This window comes from Fukomys damarensis, unplaced genomic scaffold (assembly GCF_012274545.1).
Source record: "Fukomys damarensis isolate Sample0158 unplaced genomic scaffold, DMR_v1.0_HiC HiC_scaffold_25, whole genome shotgun sequence".
Taxonomy (NCBI): Eukaryota; Metazoa; Chordata; class Mammalia; order Rodentia; family Bathyergidae; genus Fukomys; species Fukomys damarensis.
The window spans coordinates 11,265,243-11,288,248 of NW_022900937.1; the positions used below are offsets into that span (position 1 = coordinate 11,265,243).

The window sequence follows — 23,006 nt, forward strand, 5'->3', positions numbered from 1 at the left end:
ACTGCCGTCCACCTGATGCCCAATCAGGTCAACCACCTCCCTCTGGGGCCTTCAGTATGGCCCACTTCTCTCGCCAGCAGCACACACCATGGTAACCATAGTCTCCTCCCCTGTCACCCCCCACTGGGCCATGGAAATCTGCAAGGATGTGCCTTGTCTCCTGTGCCAGCCCAGACCCTGGCTGCCTTGTCCATGTCGCCTGCCTGAATGACAGAGAGACTCCTCCCAGGGCCACCCAGAGCCTCAGGGACCTGTGACCACATGGGCAAGGGCTCCCTTTCCCTTCCTCCACACTGAGCTCTTAGACCTGGTCAGAGTTTGTGCTAAGAACTTCCTCATAAGCTGTGACTCGGTCTTTTTCTTTTCTGTTCCTCCCTTTGTAGTCCTCCAAGGGTCTAGGACCACCCTTGGTACCCAAGGGATCCCTGTAGACACTTGTAGGTGGGACACAGCTGGTACAGAAGGAACAACTCAGGAATACAGAGTTCCAGCTTCACACTCACACAGGGAATTTGCTTCTAATCTTTGCAGCAGGGGCTACTGCTCTTCGTAGATGCAGGTGAATTAGATGGGGAGGAAACAGGCTTAAAGCTCTCTTGAGCTGTGGTTCCCTAAATCTGTAGGTCACATGCATCCTGGACCCAGTGACAGCATCCCTGGAACAATATGAAAGCCCTGAGACTCCAGGGGAAAGCAGAAGCAAAGCGGGGAGGAGAACAGGCTGAACTTATTACTAGGCCAACACCTGGCCCCAAAACCTCCTCACCTCCAGGCAGGGAGTATTGGTCACACCAAGATAATGTCCTCACCATGCCCATGGTCTGCAGGTCCTTCGCCCAGAGAATGTTGACCAGGGCAGATCTGAATCCACTGCCCCTCTGCTGGAGCCAGCAGACTTGGAAAAGGTTGCAGCCCCATTCAGTGAGCCTTGAGGGCGTTCATCACGAGGAGCAGGAGGGCATTCTCTGCTTCTGGGAAGGAGCTGCGGGCTGAACTGGCCCTCTGGAAACCACCGGCTGAGAGACACTGGCATATGAGCCAGCCCTGCCCAAACTGGCGGGGGCAAGGATGATGTTCCTCTCTCGGGGGCAAGAATGGCTGAAGGAAGCCAGTGAATGGGTCCACCCTGTTCCTCCTCCCCAGGATAGAGCGAGCGAGCAGAGTGGGGACTCTGCAAAGCACCTGTTCATAACAAGCACTCTACACACCTGCACTGTGCTACCGCTGCTGTCATTAACTTTCCACCTTATTCTGTACTAACCTCCTCCATGTGGGCCTTGGGAGAGACGTGGGTACCAGGGACGGCTGGAAGGTGGCTGCCCAACTGCTGTGACTTCATTCAATCTTCCAGAAAACACTGAGTGTCATTCATAGGCTGTGCCAGTGCGGTGCCTAGAAAGTCGGCAGACTCCTAACCTGTCCAGTGGATTCCTGAACTCTGCCATTAAAAGAACAATGTGTTATGCATGTTAAAGCTCTACCTACAGAGGAGAAGGCGCGGATTTGTATGAGTCGCTTATTCGTCGGTAAAATCATCTGCTCTTTTGCAGAGCAAGCTCTTCTTTGTGGAAGGAAAAGAAAACCAACCTTCCAAGAAGCTGTGCAAATAAATGTGTCCTTCGCAGAGGTTAGTTTTCTCCTGGAATGAAAACAGCACCTTGGATTTTCATCGTTGGTTTTTATTGTCAAAGCACTGACTTGTGCGGTCTTCACAACATCCTTGAAAGTTAAACATTGAAAGCAAATACTATTCCCCCATTCAACAGTCTAAGAAAATAAATAAATACAGTGTTTATGAGAATCCGACATGTTTTAATTTTTTATTTTAGCTGAAAAGCACAAGAGAATTTTAGTTTTCTAAAGAGTTGTGGCATGTTTAAGGGACCTTGACTTACTATAATCATTCCTCTGTTGGGTACAAGAATGATTTAAATGTTTATTAATATTGTAGGTTTATCCTGCTGGGCATGTGAAGTATTAAAAAGTAAACATATTCATTGTATAAATGTGGTTGGAGATGTTTAAGGGACTCTCATTAACTAAGTTTGTAAATGGAACTCATTTAAGTCTATACCCATGAGTTAATTGAAAATCAATGAACACGTGAAAGTATTTGCTGTTTCTGTTTATAATCACCGCGACGCGTGGAAATAGCAAAGATTCGATGGCAGCCTTGAAGTCGCAGAAGAGCGCCAGCCCTTCGCGTTTGGCCTTGGTGTTTTGCGGGCATCTCACAGGGGTTCGGGCAGAGCAGGCCTTTGCCCCAGGCTCCCTGCTCAGTCCTGATCTACTCCTCCTTCCACACCCTGAGAGAAAACTGTCGAAGGGTGTTCAAAGTTCAGCCGCATCTTGCAGCCTCCCCAGCAGGCTCCCTGGACACGGTCAGGATTATTGTAGACGCCTCCTGACTCCCACCCCCAACCCCGCCAACCTTGCACCCTCTAAACTAGTGCCAGCTCAGCATCGGGGCAGCCTGGTGACAGAGTCAGGTCACGTGGCTTGCCCACCGGAGACCCTCAGAGGGACACCTCACAGCGCCCACCGGCGGGCACACAGACCTGCAGCTCCAGCGCCGACTCCTGCCCTCCTCCCTTCCTGGGTAGCTCTGCTGGCCTCAGGCTCACTGCAGCCCCCTCTGCCTCCTGGTGCCCCTCACGTGGACACGCCTGGACCTCGCCTTCATCCTCACTCTCCTATGCCTGGCAGACTCTTCCCTTGCGGTCAGCCTGGCTCCCTCTGGGATGTGCAGAGAAATGGTCTCTTGAGATGTTTGGGGGACTCTGTCTCCAGCAAGCCTGACTGAGCCGTGGCCCCATCTGAGCTGTTTCCTGTGCTTGGAGAATAAAAATATTTGGAAATATTAGTCAGTTCCCTAGCACAGGGATGTGTATCTCCCTAGGGAGAGAATCCAACAGTTTCTCCAGCTCCTCCAAGGAATCAGTGGACATTTAGGGATCTTTGTGCTAGAATCATCATTTGTCTCAAAATACTCTGCTAGCTCTTACCCTGACTCCAGTTACACCCACATGGACCTTGTTGCATGAATTTAATAAATTTTTCAAAATGACTGCAATTCTTTACTGATTTGTGATCAGTTCTTTCCTTTTTTTTTTTGTTTTTTTGATACCAGCTCAAACTCATCAGTTTCTCCAGCTCCTCCAAGGAATCAGTGGACATTTAGGGATCTTTGTGCTAGAATCATCATTTGTCTCAAAATACTCTGCTAGCTCTTACCCTGACTCCAGTTACACCCACATGGACCTTGTTGCATGAATTTAATAAATTTTTCAAAATGACTGCAATTCTTTACTGATTTGTTCTCAGTTCTTTCCTTTTTTTTTTTGTTTTTTTGATACCAGGGCTCAAACTCAGGACCTTGCACTTGCGAGGCAGTTGCAGTGCCACTGAGCTAAATCCTCAGCCCCAGTTATTTTATTTTTGAAATTATATTTGTGTGTGCACTGATCTAACCTTGAGATAAACTTTCTTGGAACATCAGCTTTTCATTTAGAGCAAAACATTCAAACGTTTTCATAAAATAAGGGCTCTCCTTAAAGCTGTAGTTGCATGGGCCTGGTCCTGTCCCTGGGGAATTCGAACATTTTACCGAAGTATTTCTGGGTCTTCATTCACATAGCCATGGCAACACGTCCTCCTTTCTTTCTTCCCTTCCTCAAGCATTTATTGAGCATGTATAATGTGTTAGGTCAGGGATGAATAAAACAGTATTCCTGCCCTCTGCTCACTTAGTCTAATGGCAGGGAGAGGTGTAAGTATATAATTATGAAGTGTAGTGACTATCGTCATGGAGCTGCCCAAGGTACAGAACAGCCAGCTGACTAAGGACAGCAGCTGGGTTGCTGGAAAACAGATTCAAATCTTGCCTCTACTACTATCTACCCCCACAGCCTCCCATGTATTTATATAACCGTCTCTTTTCCTTAACTACAAGCCATAAAGAGGTGCAGGCTTTGTAAGGCTTATGTGAGGATACTATGAGACAATGCAGGAAGGTTTTGGAGGTGGCTCACAGAGAGGGCTCCGCTCGTATTCTTGGCCTTGGCCATTAGGTTATGGCAGCATGAAGAAGGAAGGAGTAAAACAGTAATTCATTCAGGGGTCACGGATGGCTTCAAAGGATGAATCTTTTCCCAAGAAGGCAGGCAGGGGGTGGGCTTTCCAGGTAGAAGGAGCACCCAGGCATCTGAGGGTGAAAGCTTGGTGGGTGAGGGCCTTAGAAGGGTCTGCAGCCATGGAGGCAGCGGTCGGGCAGGGAGCTGAGTTACAGTGCTGCCTGTGTCCTGCGGGGGAACAAGGGCTGTGCCCTCAATGAAAGCCATGGGTGGACAGAGATCAAGGGCCTTGGAGGCAGAACGAGTGGAAATGGCCTCACACTCAGCCAAGGTGAGGGAAGACCAGGACAGAGAGGAAGCGCTGGTCTGTAGGAGTTCGGGGTCCCCTTCCCAAGGCCTACTGAGCGCCACCAGCCCCTTCACTGGTAACGATGCAAGATCACTTCCTGAGCTGATGATCAGATTCATGGGGTCACTGAAACTGAGTTCTGGAGCCAGAGAAAGAGCAAAGCCAGCCTTTATTAAACTCAAGGGGAAGCCGAAGACAGATGTGGGGAGAGAAAGAGCACCTCTGGGTGTCAAGACACGCAGCCTTGAAGTCTTTCTTCTCAAGACTCTTGCTCATGGCTGGTGTTGGTCAGACGTGAAAGTCAGTCTGGCCCAGGAGGACACTGCTGGGTGCCTGATGCTCTGTAAGGAAGCAGTCCAGACACCCTCATCCCTGTCCCTTGCTACTTGCCATCAGTCCTCAACACGGCAGATATCCAGATGATCAGGATGTGGCACCAGGGCTCTCTGTCTACCACCTCTCCTTCCCCTCCCTCCAAAACTCCGGGAGAAGTTTTCCTGGATGTTTACAAAGACTCCTCACTCCACCACAGTGGGAACAGTGGGCTTCGGGATTTGGGTTTTGATTTATAAATCTATGTAACAATAAAACCCAAAATATTAAACGGGTCTCTATTTCCCTTTTGTTGCTGCTGCTGCTCCTGTTACTGTTGTTGTTTCGGCTGCTGCTGTTTCTAAGTGCCAAATGCAAAAATCTGCACATATCCGAACACTGTTCTCCAAGAATAACAGCCCTTCAGAATTGCAATGAGGCTTCCATTGAGAATTCCCTTTTGTTCTGGAGATGCCACATGTAAGAGCCCTAAGACTAACTGAAACAATGGTATCAAGTTTTCTACAAAGACTGCAAATTTCTGCAAAGCCACGGTAAAGACTCAGGTGCTGCCAGAGTGGCCGCTCCTCTCAGCCTCAGCCAGTTTCTCCCAGCAAGGAGAGAGAAGCCATGGCTGCCGGGGGTTGGAGGGCTCCTCTTTTTCCAGGTGCAAACCTCAGCAACACATTTTACTCACACTACTCTGTGCAGGCCCTCCCATCTGGGTTAGCTTCTGAGCCTCCTTACTGAGAATAGTTTAAGAATCGACCAAACAAAATGACTCTAGAGATTTATTTCACAAGTTCAAAGAGAGCACAGGCTCCATAGTAATGCTTTCACCTAAAGTTAATCCCTTCCCAAGGTTCCACCTCCCAATGCCGTCCAATTTCCCGGTTCCTCGCTGAGAGCCAGGGTCCAACCAGTCCACTCGACACACTATTTGGTAATACTCTTGGCTGTGGTCCCCAGAACTGGAGGATGGACCTGTACTCCCTCAGAGCTCAGATCAGCCCCTGAGGCTGCAGGCTCAGGCTCACAGGCTACAACCCCAAGTGCTCAGTAGTGCCTGCCCCACGCACACCCATGTTCCAGGGCCCCAGCTTCCCCATCCCACCATGTTAGAGGTCCTCACTGCTCTCTTGTGCTAGCTTTTCATCACCATAACAAAATATCCGAGATAATTCACTTATGAAGAGAAAAAGTTTATTCTGGCTCACGGTTTTGGGTGTTCTGTTCCATGATTTACGGCTCCGATTACTCAGGCTGGTGACAAGACCGTACATCAGGATGGGAGCCCACGGCTGAGAAGAACTTCTTACATCATGAGCCAGGGAGCAGAAGAAAGCATGAAAAGGGCCAGAGTCCCACAGTCCCCTTCAAGGGCACTGACCTAAGGCCTTCCAGTAGGTCCACATCCTAAAGCTTCCCCATCTCCCACTGTCACCAGCCTGGGTGCCAACACTTTTTAGCACATGGAGGATACCCAAGACCCAAATTACAATATCTTCCACCTTCACTCTCTGCCTTTCTGTCTTCAAGGAATCAATCTTCTTTCCAATCCCTGAAACTCAAGGACACTCATCATAAAGGGTGTCTTTCACTCAACAATAGAACCAACTACTGGCCCAAATTCTTCAGAATGGGTTGCAATAATAGCCTCTAGTGATCTATGTAGTCAGCTTGGGCTACCATAGCTAAATATCCTATACTGAGTGTCTTAAGTATTTCTCAAGGTTCTTGGAGATTGGGAAGTCTGAGATTCTGAGATAAGGTTCCAGCAGATTCAAATATTGATGAGGGAATCTCTTCCTGACAGGTAGATGGCTTCCTTCTCACTGTATATGCATGTGGCAAAGGAAAAAAACTGTTTTCCTCCTCCTCTTCTTTTTGCTCCTCTCTTTTTCCTCTTCATCCTCCTCCTCCTCTTCCTTCTTCTTCTTTTAAGGGTACCAATCTTATTATAGGGGCTCCATCCTCCTGATCTCATCTAAATCTATCCACTCCCCAAAGATCCTACCTCTTAATGCTATCACCCTGGGGGTTAGGACTTATATAAATTTGGGAGGAGATACATTCAGTCCATAACAGAGTCAGACACCAAAAAGATCTGGCTATCTCTTTTGCCTGAGAGATAGAAACTTCTTCAAAGCTAAGAGGGTTGATTTGGTTTTTTTGTTTTTTGTTTGTTTTTACTATAAAGCTGACATGATCGATCTGTAGGGATTCTCTCCTCTGTAGAGGAAATAGGTGGGAAACACATACACATCAAGTCAAGTTTTCTGCGGGATGAATTGCTGTCTCTCTCGATGGGCTTTTAAATGCTTTCAGTGCTACAAACAGCCCACCACAGCATAGGCCGAAGGTTCGCCACCACTGCTGTAGAGTAGCAGTGTGCCTGGGTCTTGGTTTTCCCACCGTCTATGCAGATGGCTCGACCATCACATCGCAGTGTATGCTGTGGGACCCCTTGGAGATAGGAATACATTCTGCTACTCGTGTTTCCTAGGAGTTGAATCTCAGTATCGAAATGGCTTTTAATATCACTCTATTCGCCCCCACCCTCGACGCTTCAATCCCTTCTTTATTTCTACCAATAGTTATTCAGCTTATTTTCCAGTTTCGACACCAGAATACTGTGTCCTACTTTCTCATTTGCTAATGTGCTTGCTTGATTTTGAACTCACGCGCACAAGCATTTTTGCGAAGTGCTAAGTAGAGTGTTGGAGAAAAGACCCGAGCTTTGGTGTCAACTGAATTTTAAAATCCCATCCCTGCCACTTTTTGTCCGGATTTAGGAAAATTTTTTGACATTTTTAACTCTAATGTTGTCATCTGCTAAGAAGAGTGGAGGGATAACAATACCCACTCCCTGGGGGTTTTATGAAGTTATCAAATGAGACACCCACCACTCAGAACAGCTCTCGGATCTTGTTGGTTCCCCTCTCCTCTCTCCTCTCCCATCCCCTCAGCCTTTCATTCGTCTGCAGTGTGGACAGCTTGGATGATGGTCTGCATGAATACTGAAATACTGTACCCAATATACTATTGATGGAAACATCACCAAAAAAAACCCCATAAAAGAGTCATTATGCTGAAAGGGAGTCCCCTGCCTGACAAATAGATGCATAAATCCATTGTGACAGTTAATGTCCTCTCTGGGTTGTGACTCCTTCAAGGGCATGGGTCTGTTCCTCCATGCCCCATAGAATCAACTGTGGGTCTTTGTGTGTAGTAGGAACTCAATAGCTCTTTCTAAATTGAATTATATTTTCTGTTACTTAATTTCAGAAATGTATATGGATAATGGCAAAAATATAAATACTATTTGGATGTCTGTTACTTTGGATTTCTAGCTCCCACACAGGAATGTAGAGGCTTGTTTTTGCACTTAAAAAAGAAAGTTTATATTCTCTAAAACCTACCATAACCCTAACTAGACAATAGGTATTAATCAAACTTTTGTAAAATTTAGTTTTTTCTCTATATGCACAATGGAATTGTCACTGGGCAGGGTTCAAGACAATCTCCAAAGCAGCTGTATGTTTGCTGACTTCCATCACAAAGAAGAAATTTTCAGGATACATCAGTAAGAGGCATAAAGGGACTTATTGGGCAGAATTTTTAAAATGCACACTCAAAAAAATAGAGTGTTAGAAAGAGAGAAAGGAGAAAGGAGAGAGAGAGAGAGGGAATAGAATCTGGGGATTGGTATATTTATGGGGGTCTCAGGGGTACAAATCAGTAGAACCTATGAATCTATAGTAAGGGGGATTCAATTTACAGATGAAAGGTGACATCTCTTTCTGCAGGAGAAGGGTGAAGGCCCATTCCTAGGTGATAACCATCACTGGTGACAGAGCTGTAGCCCATCCATAGGAAAAGGCCCATTCTACAGGTGAGAAATAATGGTCTACTCACAAGTGACAAAGGCCTGCTTACAGGTAAAAGGGGATGGCTCAGGCTTATTGTATCTTTGAGAACCTTGTGTCCTGTGCCTGAAGTTTTTATTAAAAGAACAATTTTAAGATTACAAGCGTCCTTGTCTCCTTTTTACCTATCTTATTTGACCTTTCCTGCCTCAGAACTATATTTCTTCCTTTACAAGCCTGGAGGACCTGAAAAATTTATTTTTGATCACTCTTTTATTCATAGTCCTCGGTTCCGTGACTGGGTGTAGACTGGTGGGTCTATAGACTCAGAGTTATGTTGAATATATTTGCTAGAAAATGTAATAAAAGTAGAATTTAGGATTGAATTTAAAGATCTAGTGTATGTATTATTTACTTTAATTAAAATTCATGTTCTAATTTAAAATTTAATACTCTATTCTGCCTGATTTGTGGGGTTATCATATAAAGAACCATCAGAACATAAGTTACTCCAAAACCACGGAGATAAGTCACTCTCTGAATGAATTTGACACAAATCAACATGTAATGAAAAGCTTGTAAATGTGCTGCTGTTACAGCTTCAGGAAAATCCAATGAATGCAATTAAAATGTGACTTCAGAGAGTTAATTAAAAAGAAAAAATGTTGGAAGAAGTGTGGTGGTCAGCAAACCGCTCTCCCCACGGGAACATCTGTGCACGCCCCACCACGAGAGCAAAGCTTTCTTCCTCCACAATGGCGTCCCCAGGTCCCAGCACGGATCTGGTCACACAGTGACTTGGGGGTTTCTAGAAAAGCCTAGATGTTCTCTTCTTCTTCTTCTTCTTTTTTTTTTTTTTTTTTTTTTTTTTTTTTTTTTTTTTTTTGTGGTACCGGGGAATCAAAGTCAGGAGCTTGCGCTAGATGTTCTCTTCTTAACCCCTCCAGATTCTAAGCCATGTGGGAACAGCCCGCTTGGGAATCCGTGTATCCACTTTCTTAATAATAGAGCAGGACACCAAAAACAAGTCCTGCTGTTTCCACCCTCAGTGAGCTCCTGCACTACGGTAAGTTCAGTCAGAGCCTCACACAGCTGGCTTGGCTGCAAAACGGGCAGCAAGGCTGTGAGTGTGGAATGCTGTCGCCTTCAGGAAATCAAGAGACTTGCTGTTAAGAAATTGTGAAGAGTCTGAGATTTTATCCTACTGTTCATGAGTGTTGGCAGAAGACATGAGATTCTTGGGTCAGAGACAAATGGCTTTATTACTCACCGCAGCTGCAACAGCCAAGGTGCCTGCACAATGCTCACACCAGTACCACCTCCCCCCAGGTTCCATGGGGACAGCACGGGTGGCCAAGGTGGAGCTGAATAAGCAGAGTTGTTCTTATGAGAGGAGTCTGTGCGTGGGCAGCTCACTCCTTCTGTGGTGCATGGCCCTGAGCCTGCTCTTCGAGCAGGGAGAGCTGGTATCACCTCCCTCAAGGCTGCTGCTGCAAAGGTCACCCTGGGGAGTGGCCTGGTAAGGCACACTCAGAGTCTTGTATTCACAGCTTACACAGGGAGAGCATATGGGGATGCGCAGGCTCTTACCTGATCACCTCTCCCAACACCAATCAGATCAGAACCCAGTTTTTCACAGACGGACAAAAGAAGGGTGAAGAGAAGGAGAAAAGGTCAGCCCAGCACCTGTCTCCTGGGGACAAGAGCAGCAGTTCCCTTCCGGGGTCATATCCAGCATTTTGCCCACTTAACCCACTGGACTTGACAGGTTAACAGGGTGATGGCCACCCCTCTTTAGGTACAGTAACAGCAGTAAGACAATCCTGCTCCCATGTCTAATGGGATATGTCAAAATCTACTGTTGTCCTCTTGGAACACATTTAAACAGAGCCAGCTTTGCCCGCCACGATGGTTTGCCTCATAGGCCCACTTGGCTAGGCTACAGTTATTGATCAAACACAGAGGTGTTGCCATGAAGGTATTTTGTAGATACAGCTAGGCTTTGCAATCAGCTGACTTGTAAGTAAAGGAGATCATCCTTCATCAATGTCAGTGGGCCTCATTCAACCTGTAGAAAGACCTTGCGACCTAAACTGAGGTTCTTCTGGGGAAAAGAAAGTGCCCCTCAAGACTGTGACATCCATTCCTACCTGGCTGCCCTTCAAGCTTCAGACCTGCCACCCCCACAGCTGCAGGAGCAAATCCCTTGAAATATCTCTTACTTTCTGTTTCTCTAGAGGACTCTGCCAGATCTGCCCAAATATAAGAAGCAGGTCAGAAAAAGATACCAATTAAATAAAGCTATTGCTCTGCTATATCCTTGTTCACCACACTTTATTCAGGTCTCGAATCTCTTGGTACCTGGGAGGAAACACACATTGCTAGTCCAGCCATTGTGAGATAACAAATTGGCATCTTTCTTGTGCTGTCCAATTTTCTAAGCCAAAATATCAGCACACATAATCTGACAGATGTGAGTGTACTTATGGGAAAGAGCAAAGAGAACATTGTACTTGAAGTCAGTCTGTTTCAAAACATCTGGGCCATACAATAGCTGTTTATATATCATGTGGGTTTGCTTCCCCCAGTCACTTATCCTGACCAGATAAACTTCTGCACAGCAAAGAAACAATCAACAGAGTGAAGAGACAACCTACAAAATGGAAGAACATATTCACAAATCATATATCTGACAGGTTAATGACCAGAATACAAAGGAACTCAACAAGTCAATGGCAAAAAGTGATTAGCATCATCTAATTAAAATGGGCAAAAAAAAAAACAAAATAAAATGGGACACAGAACTCAATAAATATTTCTCAAAAGAAGATACACAGATGACCAACATGTATACAAAAAAAAAATGGTCAACAACAAGGAAATCCAAATCAAAACCACACAGCACCTCACTCCAGCAAGAATGGCCACTGGTAAGACAAAAGACAAGTGCTTTTAAAGATATACAAAAAAAAGGAGCCCTTGAAAGCTGTTAATGGGAATCTAAATTAGTACAGCCAGTATGGAAACCAGTATAGAGGCTCCTCAAAAAAGCAAAAGTATGATCCATCAATCCCACTCCTGAGTATATCTAAAGGATATGGCATCGGAATGTAGCAGAGACAGCTGCACTCTCATGTTCATGGCAGCACTGTTCACAAAGGTCAAGAAACAGAAATACCTTATGTGCCCACAGGAGGCTGGGATTTAGCTCAGTTCTACCGCCTGCCTCACAAGCACAGGACCTGAGTTTGATTCCTGTCCCAAAAAAAAAATTTTTTTTAATTTTAGAAATTAAGTGTCCATCACATAACCTAGGTTATCCAACAGATAAGTGGATAAAGGAAATGTGGCATTGTGCACAGTGGAATACTACTCAGCCGTATAAAAGGATAAAATCCTATCACCTGGGAAAATGGACAGAATTGGAGGACATGGTGTTAAATGAAATAAACCAGGTACAGAAAGATAAATACCCCATGATCTCACCCATGTGGACTCTAAATGATTTAACCTCCTAGAAGTAATACCCATGGTCAGTCTGACCTTGCATCCCACTCAGACAGGCTTCCTGTGGAGACCTCAATTTGAAGACTGTCAGCCTTAACTGTGAGAATGACTTTGGGCAAGTGGCTTAGCTTTTATGATGTGCAGCTTCCTTATCCGTAGCCATGGGGCAGTAGTAGTAGCTACCTCAGAAGGAGAAACCAGGCAATGTCTGTAGAGCACAGAGTCTGGCAAACAACACTCTATATATGCTAATTTTATTATTACATTTATTATATCATCACTCAACCTGCAATTTCACACCTATAAAATAAGGAGTTAAACCACATGACCCTCTACCCTCTTCCAGTTCAGTAGTGCTATGACTCAATAAGGTAGAAGTCAACTCTTACTTTGGTCATCTCCACTTCACAAAAGACAAAGAACACTAGAAGAAAGAAGGTGATAGAGCTCGGCTGGATCCTACCTCAAGTATTAAGGCCAGCTCTGATGTCCAGTTCGGTCTAGATCCTGTTGCTGGTAAACCCAGAAGAAAGGCTTCCACCCCTGGTTCTGCTTTTCCCAAGCTGACTTGGGTCTTGCTTCTTGTTGCAACACTGATCTAGTAAAGAATCTTACATTCACCACATAATGGATTGCTGTTGACTGCCACATGGTGCCTCTGATTAGCTTTATTGCATCATATATTCAACCACATATAGCCTGCTGAAACCAACAAACAGTCACCTCTCAACTCCCTGAAGACTCTAGGATGTTTTCAGGACTGTAAATTTCTTAGACAATTGAATGAATTCTTCATTGAACAAATGGCAACTTTCATTGGACAACTGACATTGAACATCTAAGGAAAAGAATCTCAAAAACACAGTCCACAAGAAACATAAATCACCTATGATCAATTTCAATGACTCCCAATGCATGAATCATTTCAGTAATAAAACTGTTTGGGAAAAGACTGAAATATTGTGTCTCTTAATCTTACACTCCCAGAATCTGCTATTATATGTGTCCAGGGTAACAATGGATTATGGATTCATTTGAGGAACCATTTAATTCCTCAAAACTATCAAGATTCAAGTGGAATTTATAAGTGGAACTGGACAGAAGATTTGTCACTGAGTTAGTCATTCATGCTGAGACATATGGCTGCTTCTTTTCCCATTAACAAATCTTTCTGTACTTGAAAAGTAGTAACTTCTTAAGAATTGTATTTATCTGGGACACACAGGGTAGAGCAACTATGATTTTTCTTACTTCAGTATTCAGTTCTCCTCCAGTGAAAGAACTCTTCTACCTTTTTGAATGATAATTGTGTCTACTCTTCTCTGCCACTCCCCCACACAGATTCAGCTAAAAATTAGGTTGCAATTCATTTCCCAACATAGCAATTAATTGTCCATATCCTGACTCATAACTCCTAAGTAACCTATGAGATCCTCAGCAGAAGCCCCCTCAGTAGCTTTGCCAGGGTTCTTCTACAGATCCAATGCCATGGGCAGCATTTGGCAATGCCTGGACACATCCAGACAGCAAAGAATGGGATGTGGTAGGTGCTAGCAGCATCAAGGGAATAGAGGCCAGGGTGCTGATAAATATCCTACAATGCACAGGACAGGCCCATGGAGTAGGGTAATCCTACCCAAATTGCCCGTAGTACTGAGGCTGAGAAATCTGGATCTAGGATCACTCTGGGCTCATAATAATTGCTCAAAAGTTTTGCTTGATGGAATACAACTGGATTGTGTTCACATGAAGACAAAGGAGAGCTCAAAGTGGGTGGGGCAGTCAGGGGATTTGTGAAGGAAGTGGACTTGAAATTATGTATAGATATTGAATGGAGCAGAAGGAAATCCAGTGATATTCTGAAGTGAGATGGGAATAGGAATTCTCAGGAGCACAGCACAGGTAAGAAGTCAGAGAGGACTAGCACCATTAGCTGAAACCCTAAAGAAACACTCCTTAGGAGAACAGAACCCAATAACAAATCTGAATGATTGACGTGGTCCTGGCTTTAAAACAACTAGCATTGTGTGATTTTGGGGAAATGGAGTAGGAAAAAGAATTATCTTTAGCACCACTTATATTTATATAAACGAATTATCTTTAGCACCACTTATATTTATATAAACAGCGCCACTGATATCTTAGTACCACTCTACAAACGAAGAAACTGAGACATGGAAACATTAGCCATAAAATTTGGGATTTTGTACTTTATCGTTCAATTTGCTTACTCCTGACCTCTGACATGAGTTGGGTGTTATTACAGACAGTAACATTAATTCATGTCATGTGTGTCTGTGGCATGAGTGCTAGAGCAGAGTATGTGGGAGGACTGGTTCCACTACTTAGGAGCTCATGACCTTGGCAAGAAGCTGGACTTCTGGATGTTAAAGCACACAAAACAAGGATAAGTACACAGAGCATGCTGTCAGGTGGGCTTTTTTGTCACCATTCTTTCTAATGATGTCTCCTTAACCCTCACCTACAAATCCTTGATCAGTTTGCCACCCAAATAAGTAGCATTGGCACATCTGGTGGTGGCAAAATAGAAGGGGAGTTGGCAAGACCCCCTCAGGACTCCTCACTTCCATAGGATGCTTTGGTGGATCTCTCAGTAAATGAGCATGTGCAGACTGCTACTTTGACAGCTGAGAGATGATTCCCACCAGAGAGCACATGTGCGTGCGTGCGTGTGTGTGTGTGTGTGTGTGTGTACGAGTGTGGAGAGTTTGTAAAATGAGATGGACATCAGGACAGCCTGGAGTCTCTGAGAACACAGCATCAGGCTGCAGGCCAGTATAGGGCAAGCATACCAGTAATCAATGTATGCAATTTTGCTTCCAATTTTCAAAAAGCAATGGGCAAAGGACTCCTCCAGTGTGTTAGTCAGCTTTCTGCTACAGTCACACATACCTGAGATCACCTGCTGATAAAGGCAAAAGGTTTGTTCTGGCTCACAGTTTTGGAGGTTCCAGTCCCTGGCTGGTTGGCCTCGCTACTTTCCTGTGAGTCTGCCCCTCACAGTGTAGTGGGAGGCTGGGAGGCCAGGGTGTGGCACTGGAGCTGGCACAGTTGGGCACAACCAACCAGTTGAGCAGACTTACTAGCCACAGGCACAGAGCAGCAGCACCCAAGCCTGGCACAGGGCCAAGCCGAGCCCTGCACGCGGTACTGATTCCCAGAAACGAGAACCCACTGAAGCCGGCCCCTGACAGAAACCTTCTAGCACAAGATAAGTGGGACCACCTGGATCAGCTACCACAGAAGACAAAAGAACCACAGCATGGACTTCAGGCCACTGCCCTCTTGCTATTGAAGTGGTCCATTCTTCGTTCAGGACATAGCTTCTCTTTTCCCTTCCAAGTGCCTTTTGCTCCCTGAGCACTTTTTTGCATTTCTCCTTTTTCTTTTCTTTTGCTTATTTCTGCCCGAAAGTAAATAGTAATCTTTCACATCCACCAATTTTCCTGACCAGTTCATTGATTGGGAAAAGCAGAACCTAGACAACCCCATCTGACAACAATAGCAGCAGCAGCTTGGGGTAAACCATTCACCTCATGGCCTGGACAAGAAAGAGGGGAAGAGCAAGGGACCAAGGTTCTCGATCTCCTCAAGGACACGCTCCTAGTGACCATAAGGCCTCTTGCTAGGCCCCACGTCTTAAAGGTTCTATAACCTCCTGACATCACCAGGAACTTGGGACAACGCTTTGAAACATCAGCCTTTGGGAGACAGTTATCCCACCCATCAAAGTTACTTCTGTGACTTTTAAGGATTCATTAAACAGGAAAAGATCCCAAGAAGAATCAGCATGCTGATGAGTGGGACTGGAACTCTGCTGTTGAAACGGACTAGGGAGATCGAACCCAGCAAAGGGAAATTAACATGAGGGGTGGGGGAGGGGGAAGTTTTGGTGGCAGCTGTCAAACATCTGAAGGATTGACAGTGGGTGGGAACTGAATATGTTCGAATACGAGCAAAATCCGAGGAGCAGGTTTTAGTGTAGCTGCTCAGTTTAAAAATGTAATTCACAATCAGGGAACAGTAAGCTCCCTATCATTAGAGTGATGTAAGCAGGAGCGGAATGGCCATTGTGTGGGGATATGGTGATGATTTCAAATTTTAAAATGATTTCCAGTTACATAGTCGCCAGGTTTTAAACTTGCATTGCCTGTTTGGAGATGAAGTATATAGATCGTGCTCCTTTATGGTCCCCAGGTTTGATTCCATCCCCAAAGCCAGCTCTTATTGGTTGTTTCTGGCAGAATGGAACACTGTACTCAGAAGATTTCCAAAGCTGTGTAACGTGATAGATTAGTAATGCCTACCAAGGACAGAGGAAAGGAGCAAGAAGGCCCACTTTTCCTTCCTGTTTTGTATCAGCTGCTATAAACAATAAATTTATTTTTTAATATTTTAAATTTAATTTCCCTTCTCAATAAGTGAAGGTTTTCCATTCCCACATTTTCTGTCTATTGCTACGGTTAGGACATGGGATTTATTGCCTCAGGGACTTGGAGTAGTTGAATTGCTCCAGAACAAGGAGAACAAGAAGTAAAGAAGAAAGATACAATGTAGAGCAATTTCCAGTGGACAGAGGGAAAGAAGAAGCTCTTTCTTGAAGAAACACAGGGATCCTAAAGGTTGAAGCCAGGAAGAAGTAGTTTCCTGGGGCCCGTCTCTGCTTCTGAGCCTCAGCCCTGGGTGCAGAGTGGGGCAGACAGAACCCTGTACAGGATGACAGGGAAACTGATTTCAAAGGAGGTCTCTCACCTTCTTCATATTTGGGATCCCAAAGGCAGACCCCCTCACCACACCCCTCTGTCTATCCAAGATGGCCACCACAGGCGGGACTGCCACTGAGGCGTGCTCAGGAAGCCAGAGGTACCCTGTGTGTCCCAATCCACATGTGGTGTGAAGAGTTGGAAAGTTCCTTGAGAAGGCCACATTCCTTGAGAGGGACACACAGGCATCCAGAGGTGAGAGCAAGACACTCCTGTAAGGGGACCCTAGGAGAGGCCAAGTGACTAGAAGAAGGCCATGGTTGACTGTTAAAGAACAGTTCCATGATGCCAGAGAGGTCTCAGATGGCATTCAACTGACCACCACATCCCCAAGTGCCAAGTTATAGCACTGTGGATGTGACTGTAGTAGATGCTCACGGACAAGGCGAAGGCCCAAAAAGTCCAGCTGGAGGTCAGAGGAAGATGACCACCAGGAGTGTCTCCCTGCGCCTGTGAAGATGCATAGCTCCTTTTGCTTGGAGGCTGCAAAACAGAGGGGGGGGTGTGAAAGGCCCTGAGTACTCCCTTAGAGAGCTTGAACTTGAAAACCACTAATTGCCCCAAAGGCCATTTTAACCCATAAAAGACTGAGTTTAATTAGCAATGTAATCAATGGCATGTGGCGTGGTAGAGATGTCTTCTCCATATCTGAGTCACGCCAGCATCTCCACCATTCCCCTCACACGCCACACCCAGAGGACAGGTGTGGCCAATAGACATAACCTGGTACAATGTGGCTAATGCAGAAGGGTCATCCAGGTGATCTCTCAAGAACAGAAGGAAAGAAAATGACGGTACCGTGGGAGGAAAGAAAGGAGACCACACTGTTGACTGGATGCATGTCAGGATGCAGGCACTTTGCATACCCACTTCTCCAAGTGTGGCCTGGGGTTCAGCAGTCAAAAATCCAGAATGTAGGGCCGCGCTCTAGACCTACTGCAGCACCCACTGCATTTTCACGGGGTCCCAGGTGATTTACATGCAGATTCAAGTTGGAAAGATGTTACATTGCATGACTTAACGCAGTTTAACACAATGACACTAAGAGTTTAAGAAGGTTCCCATTTTGTAGATAAGGAAGCTGAGACCTCAACCAAGTACCACATACCTGGTAAGTGGAAGAACCAAGAAATCAACCCAAACAATCTGACACCTCAGTCCACCCTCTTCCCTACACCAAAGACATAGGCCACTTCGCTGGTTTGTTTCTGGTCAAATGCGTGTTCACAGTTGTACTAATGCAGGCCTAGAATGTTTCAGAATGATCTGTGGAGGTACAGAAGTGACAAGATTTCCTTTTCCAATATGTTTTCCCAAGTAAAACACCGGAGAGCCAAGATTCAATCCATGTCCAGGATTCTGCATGATCAAATGCACCCGGTATTTTAAGGTTTTGAGCAATTCATAGCTATCATGTCTAAATTGTTCTGCTTGTTCTAAATTTGCCCTGCATGTGTACCTTTCAAGAATAGCTCTTTTAGTTGATAAAACCCCCATTTTCAAATGCAAATGTGCTTTTGAAATGTATCTGCTCAATCATTTCTCCCTCAAAATCATACTATAGCTGAATTACTCAAAAGAGATTTGTGGTGAAGCACGGAACATTTTCAAGCATAAGCCTGTGGTGCTTTTCATCTAAAAAGGTGACTAACAGCTTGCATAAGCTTATAACCAGACTTAAAGCTTAAAATCCCCGTGGAGTTTGCAAAGGGCATTGAGAAAGCCAGCCAAACCTGAGAAACATAAATATCTTCACATGCTGACTTATCTACGAGTCATGAAACCAGTCGGATTTAAAATTGCTATTACTCATTTCAGCCCTCTAACCTCTATTTTCATGACAGAGTTGAAAAAGCCCTCCTCCCTCTGTTAAGAAAGATAAGAAGTGGCTCCTAGCTAACCAATGTTAATTAGGTCACACAAGATGGCCAAGAGATCTGAAGGGACAAGTGACACAGGCACCGCTATTTGACACCAAGTAGATAATTGTAAATGTATGTTTGAGAAAACTAAATGACATCCAGTCCCAGGTCTGGAATGAACCAGCTCTTTGACCTTGGGCAAAACAACGCACTCTCCTCTCTAACTTCATTTTCCTTAGACTCAATGATTTCTGAAGGTTTCTTCTCTCGTCGTAGTCTCATGTTTAAAATCAGATCTTAATTATGTGCTAAGTACAGTGCAGCATATTTAATTTGAAGGATGGCATACTGATATAGTTAGGAAGATGAGAAGGCAGCATGGAAATTACTCATTACATAATACAGAATACAAAATGCCTTCTGCACTCTAAAACTCTAAGAACTTGTGCATTTGGGAAAAGCTGGAAGAAAAGAGAGAACAAAGAAAATATAGTAAGATCGTGGGTGGGTTTGGTCTCCATTTATTTTGATTTCCGTTAACTTTCTGTTTGCCTGCTGTTTAAATATCATGTTTTTAAGGAAGTGTTTCTTCATGTTACATGGAAGATCTGCCTGCTGAGTTGCTGCTATTTTTTTCCTCGGTCTCCAAAGTGGCATAAGGTAGGGTGATCTCAATGCTAACTATGGACTGTTTCTCCTTCCAGAACTAAGTGTTATTTCCAAAGTGGTCACAGGCCTGTGTCCCAGGAGCCAGACACACCCCACGCTCTACACCCAAACCTATAACTATCACTACTGTCCTCATCCTTGCTTTTTCCTCCACTGTGGACTAGGGAAAGAATAAGTATTGAGCACAAAGGCAAAAACAGGGTCAAACAGTAAGAAGAGACCTGGGCATTTGCTCTATCCTCTTCCAAGATAATCTATTTGGAGCATTGACTCTTCACAGCCCACTTGGAACCACAGCCAAAGATCCTCAGCAGCCATGTTGGACAATGTTTCCACTTCCTACACTGGTAATATTTGATTGGACAGAGCTGGACACCTGACCCAAAATGGCCAATCAGCGCCTCTTTCCCAGAGATTTGAAATTGAGACCAAGAAAAAGTCAATCTCTAGACAGTAAATCTGAAGCAGGTCATCATGGGTGCGATGGGGTAGGCATTATTTTATTGCCTGTGTGGACTATAAAAGCAGAGAAACTTCATGGGGGGAAGGCAGTGAGGAGAGGGTGAGTCTGGATGCATTTTACTCCCTGCTTCTCCCCTCCTTCAGAACTGCTGCCTCCTATCCCTGGATTCTGTTAAACAGCTGGAGTCCTTATAATACAGAATTTCCCTTTCAGTCAATCCAAGGCAAACTGATTTCAGTTATTTGCAATCAAAAAATATCCTGACAGTCCCCCACCTCAGTTAACTAGGGGACTCTCCCTCCCAGCAGGCCACAGGAGGTCCTATGTATCAGGTCTGCCTAGAGCCCTGCTTTATTTCAGCTCACCTTGCAGTGCCCACACTAGCTATCATCTTTGGTCTCCAGGCTTTGCTAGATGCTGTGCCTGAAGTGCTTGCTGGCCCCTAAGCTCCTTCCCCAGCCTTCCCAGCAGGTAAAAAGCTTGGCTGCAGGGGCCTGCTCACTTCCTCCCTTTACCTTCAGGCTGGCATATGATTAAAGCACTCAGACACAGTGCTTCCTGGGATGCTAGCTGAGAAGGCTTTGAGCTTTCAGAGAGCAAGCCGGCCCAGAGGAAGCTGGAGGGACGGTCTCATTGCTGCAGCCTGAGATGATGTTGTCCTCATTAGGGTCTGCTGCATTCTTTATTTATAAGGATTTCCTGTGCAACCAGGTTAAGGGCAGGCAGCGCCCAGCATCCCTGTGCTTAATGAGGAATCAACTATACAGTGAAAAAGTAGAACTGGGGACTTCTGCCTTAAAGGGCACATGGGAAAAAAGTGAGGTCCTACGATGCACCTGGGCTCATTTCAGGGCTCAACCTGGGTGAAAGAAATGGCAAGAAATGATTGCGACACTATGTCGTGCATACATGAGGCTTCAGGGAAGTTCCCTCACATTGGCGGCATTATCGTCCCTGAGATACAGAGGGGCCAACTAAGATACAGAGATTAAGCAGCTGGCTGAGTTACAGCACGACAAAGTGGGACTGGTACTCAGAGTGCTCTGGACCAGTGGCTCCAGCATCACTTGGTAGGGACTTGCTAAATGCAAGATCTTGGGCCCCTACCCAGACCTGCTTGATCAGCCACTGGTTTCAGAGCCTAGCAGTCTGGATCTAAGCAAAGCCTTCAAGTGGTTCCGATGTATGCTAGAGATCCTTATTATTAAAGTGGGTCACAGTCCTGCGGGGCTGACTAGAAAGGTAGGATCCCAGGCCCTCCCAGACTCAGTGCATGAGGATCTGCACTTTAACATTCCCAGGTGATTTGTACACTAAGTTACCCAAGCTGGACTCAAATTTGTAGTCCTCTTGCCTCAGCTTCCCAGAAGGTTGGGATTACAGGCATTCACCTCCATGACCGGCTTTTGTTCACTCATTTTTTAAAAATACCGTACTTCACTGTCAAAAGTAAACAGTTGTCATTTAACCTAGGATCATTTTAATGCTGGTTGAAGTCCAGAAAAGGAGAGAAGGATAAAAAGAGGGGTGAACTATGGCAATACAGTAGGAGAAAAGATGTACAAATTTCACTAATTTTTTTTTAATTCTACTTGCCTAGGGGCTCAAAGAAAAAAAAAATAACCCAAAGAAATGCTTAGGCTTAGGGACTTATATACCATTTTAACAAAAGATGATAAATTGTAGAGAAGTGACTAAACAAAGAAAGTGGGAGGTTGAGTGTTTAGGGGGGATAAATTGCAAAAATGTGACTAGGAGATATATATGAGAAACTAATGGAAGATAAATGCTGTTTTAGTAAGGTCTGTGTATGCAAACCTTAGTGAGGTGCCTGCAACCAATTTCCAATGATAAGAGCTGTCTCCTTATCCTGGTGCAAGGGAAAGGGATTATGTGTTATTTTTAGGCAGATAAGAGAAGGGGCTAAGAGCTTTTCCTGTTGACTATCACTTGCCTTCAGCTCAAAACAGTCGTTATGCTAAAGTCGAATATTTTAGAGCAATATTACTCTGCATGCCCTCACCAACAAGAAGCAAGCAACTGTAAGCCTCATAGAGACAAAAGGGCCCATCCTTCAGCTGCCAATGCCACTACAATAACAGTGACATTGTCTGGCGGTGGTTAAAGTGGAAATCACCTCACCTTGCTGGTTTATAATGGTCCCTTGTTTATTTTCTAAATGCTGCTGTGCAATATATGCTTTTGCAGATAATCATCAAATTACCATAAGCATTTGAATAACTATGCATATCTTAGATTACAACACAAATATTATAGGCAACTAAGTTAGAGATAAATTAATATGCAGTAGGAGAGGGAGCGGGCTGTCAAGGAAGTCAGCGCAAAGATAAAGATGTCAGAATTGTGGCTGGAGATAAAGATGCAGTGGCCAGGCCTCCACACTTCCCTAACAGATATGCAGTAGCTTGTGATTACACTGTAATTAGCACCACTTGGTCCAGAAAGTCCAGACAGGCATCAGTGGCACAGGTGGGTGACCAGAGCATCCAGTCCCACGCTTTCCCAAAAATATCCTTGTTCTTTCCAGTACCCTTGCAACATGAACCACTTCCCTATTGGATCAATACTAGCTAAACAGCTATACTTATAACCCTATAGGTTGGTTATAGTTTGACTCACATTATACCTACATGGCATGAATTACTCCTGACAAAGGGCCCCTCTTGGAAATCCAGGAGCTGTTCTTCTCTCTTATTTCCAATAAAACTCTCCTAACTTCTTTTTTTGGTTCAAGACTTCATTCCTTAATGTTAGGGGACCACAAATTCAGCACATTTATCATCTGACAGGTTGGGAGTTATATTTCTTCCATATCATAACCACTAAAATGATGCAGAAGGAGATTACTTATGAAAAGCTTCTTAGCTGTGCATTAAGAGAGGTGAGTACACCTCATCTTTGACAAAGGAGCTGACCATCCCCACTGGAGGAAAGACAGCTTCTTTAATAAATGGTGTTGGAAAAACTGGATCTCAACCTGCAAAAGATTAAAACTAGACCCTTATCTGTCACCAGGCACTAAATTAAAATCCAAGTGGATTAAAGATCTAAACATAAAAACAAAAACACTAAACTTGCTGGAAGATAAGTTAGGCAG

General features: G+C 44.8%; 1 long non-coding RNA gene across 1 annotated transcript in view; it reads right to left on the reverse strand.

Annotated features, from left to right (window-relative positions):
- Window positions 1-1,278: 1,278 nt before the first annotated feature.
- LOC104874235 overlaps window positions 1,279-23,006 on the reverse strand; it is a 64,380-nt gene continuing 42,652 nt past the window's right edge. The window contains exon 3 of the long non-coding RNA XR_783697.1: window positions 1,279-1,438. This is a non-coding gene — a long non-coding RNA (uncharacterized LOC104874235). The remainder of the gene's footprint in view (window positions 1,439-23,006) is intronic.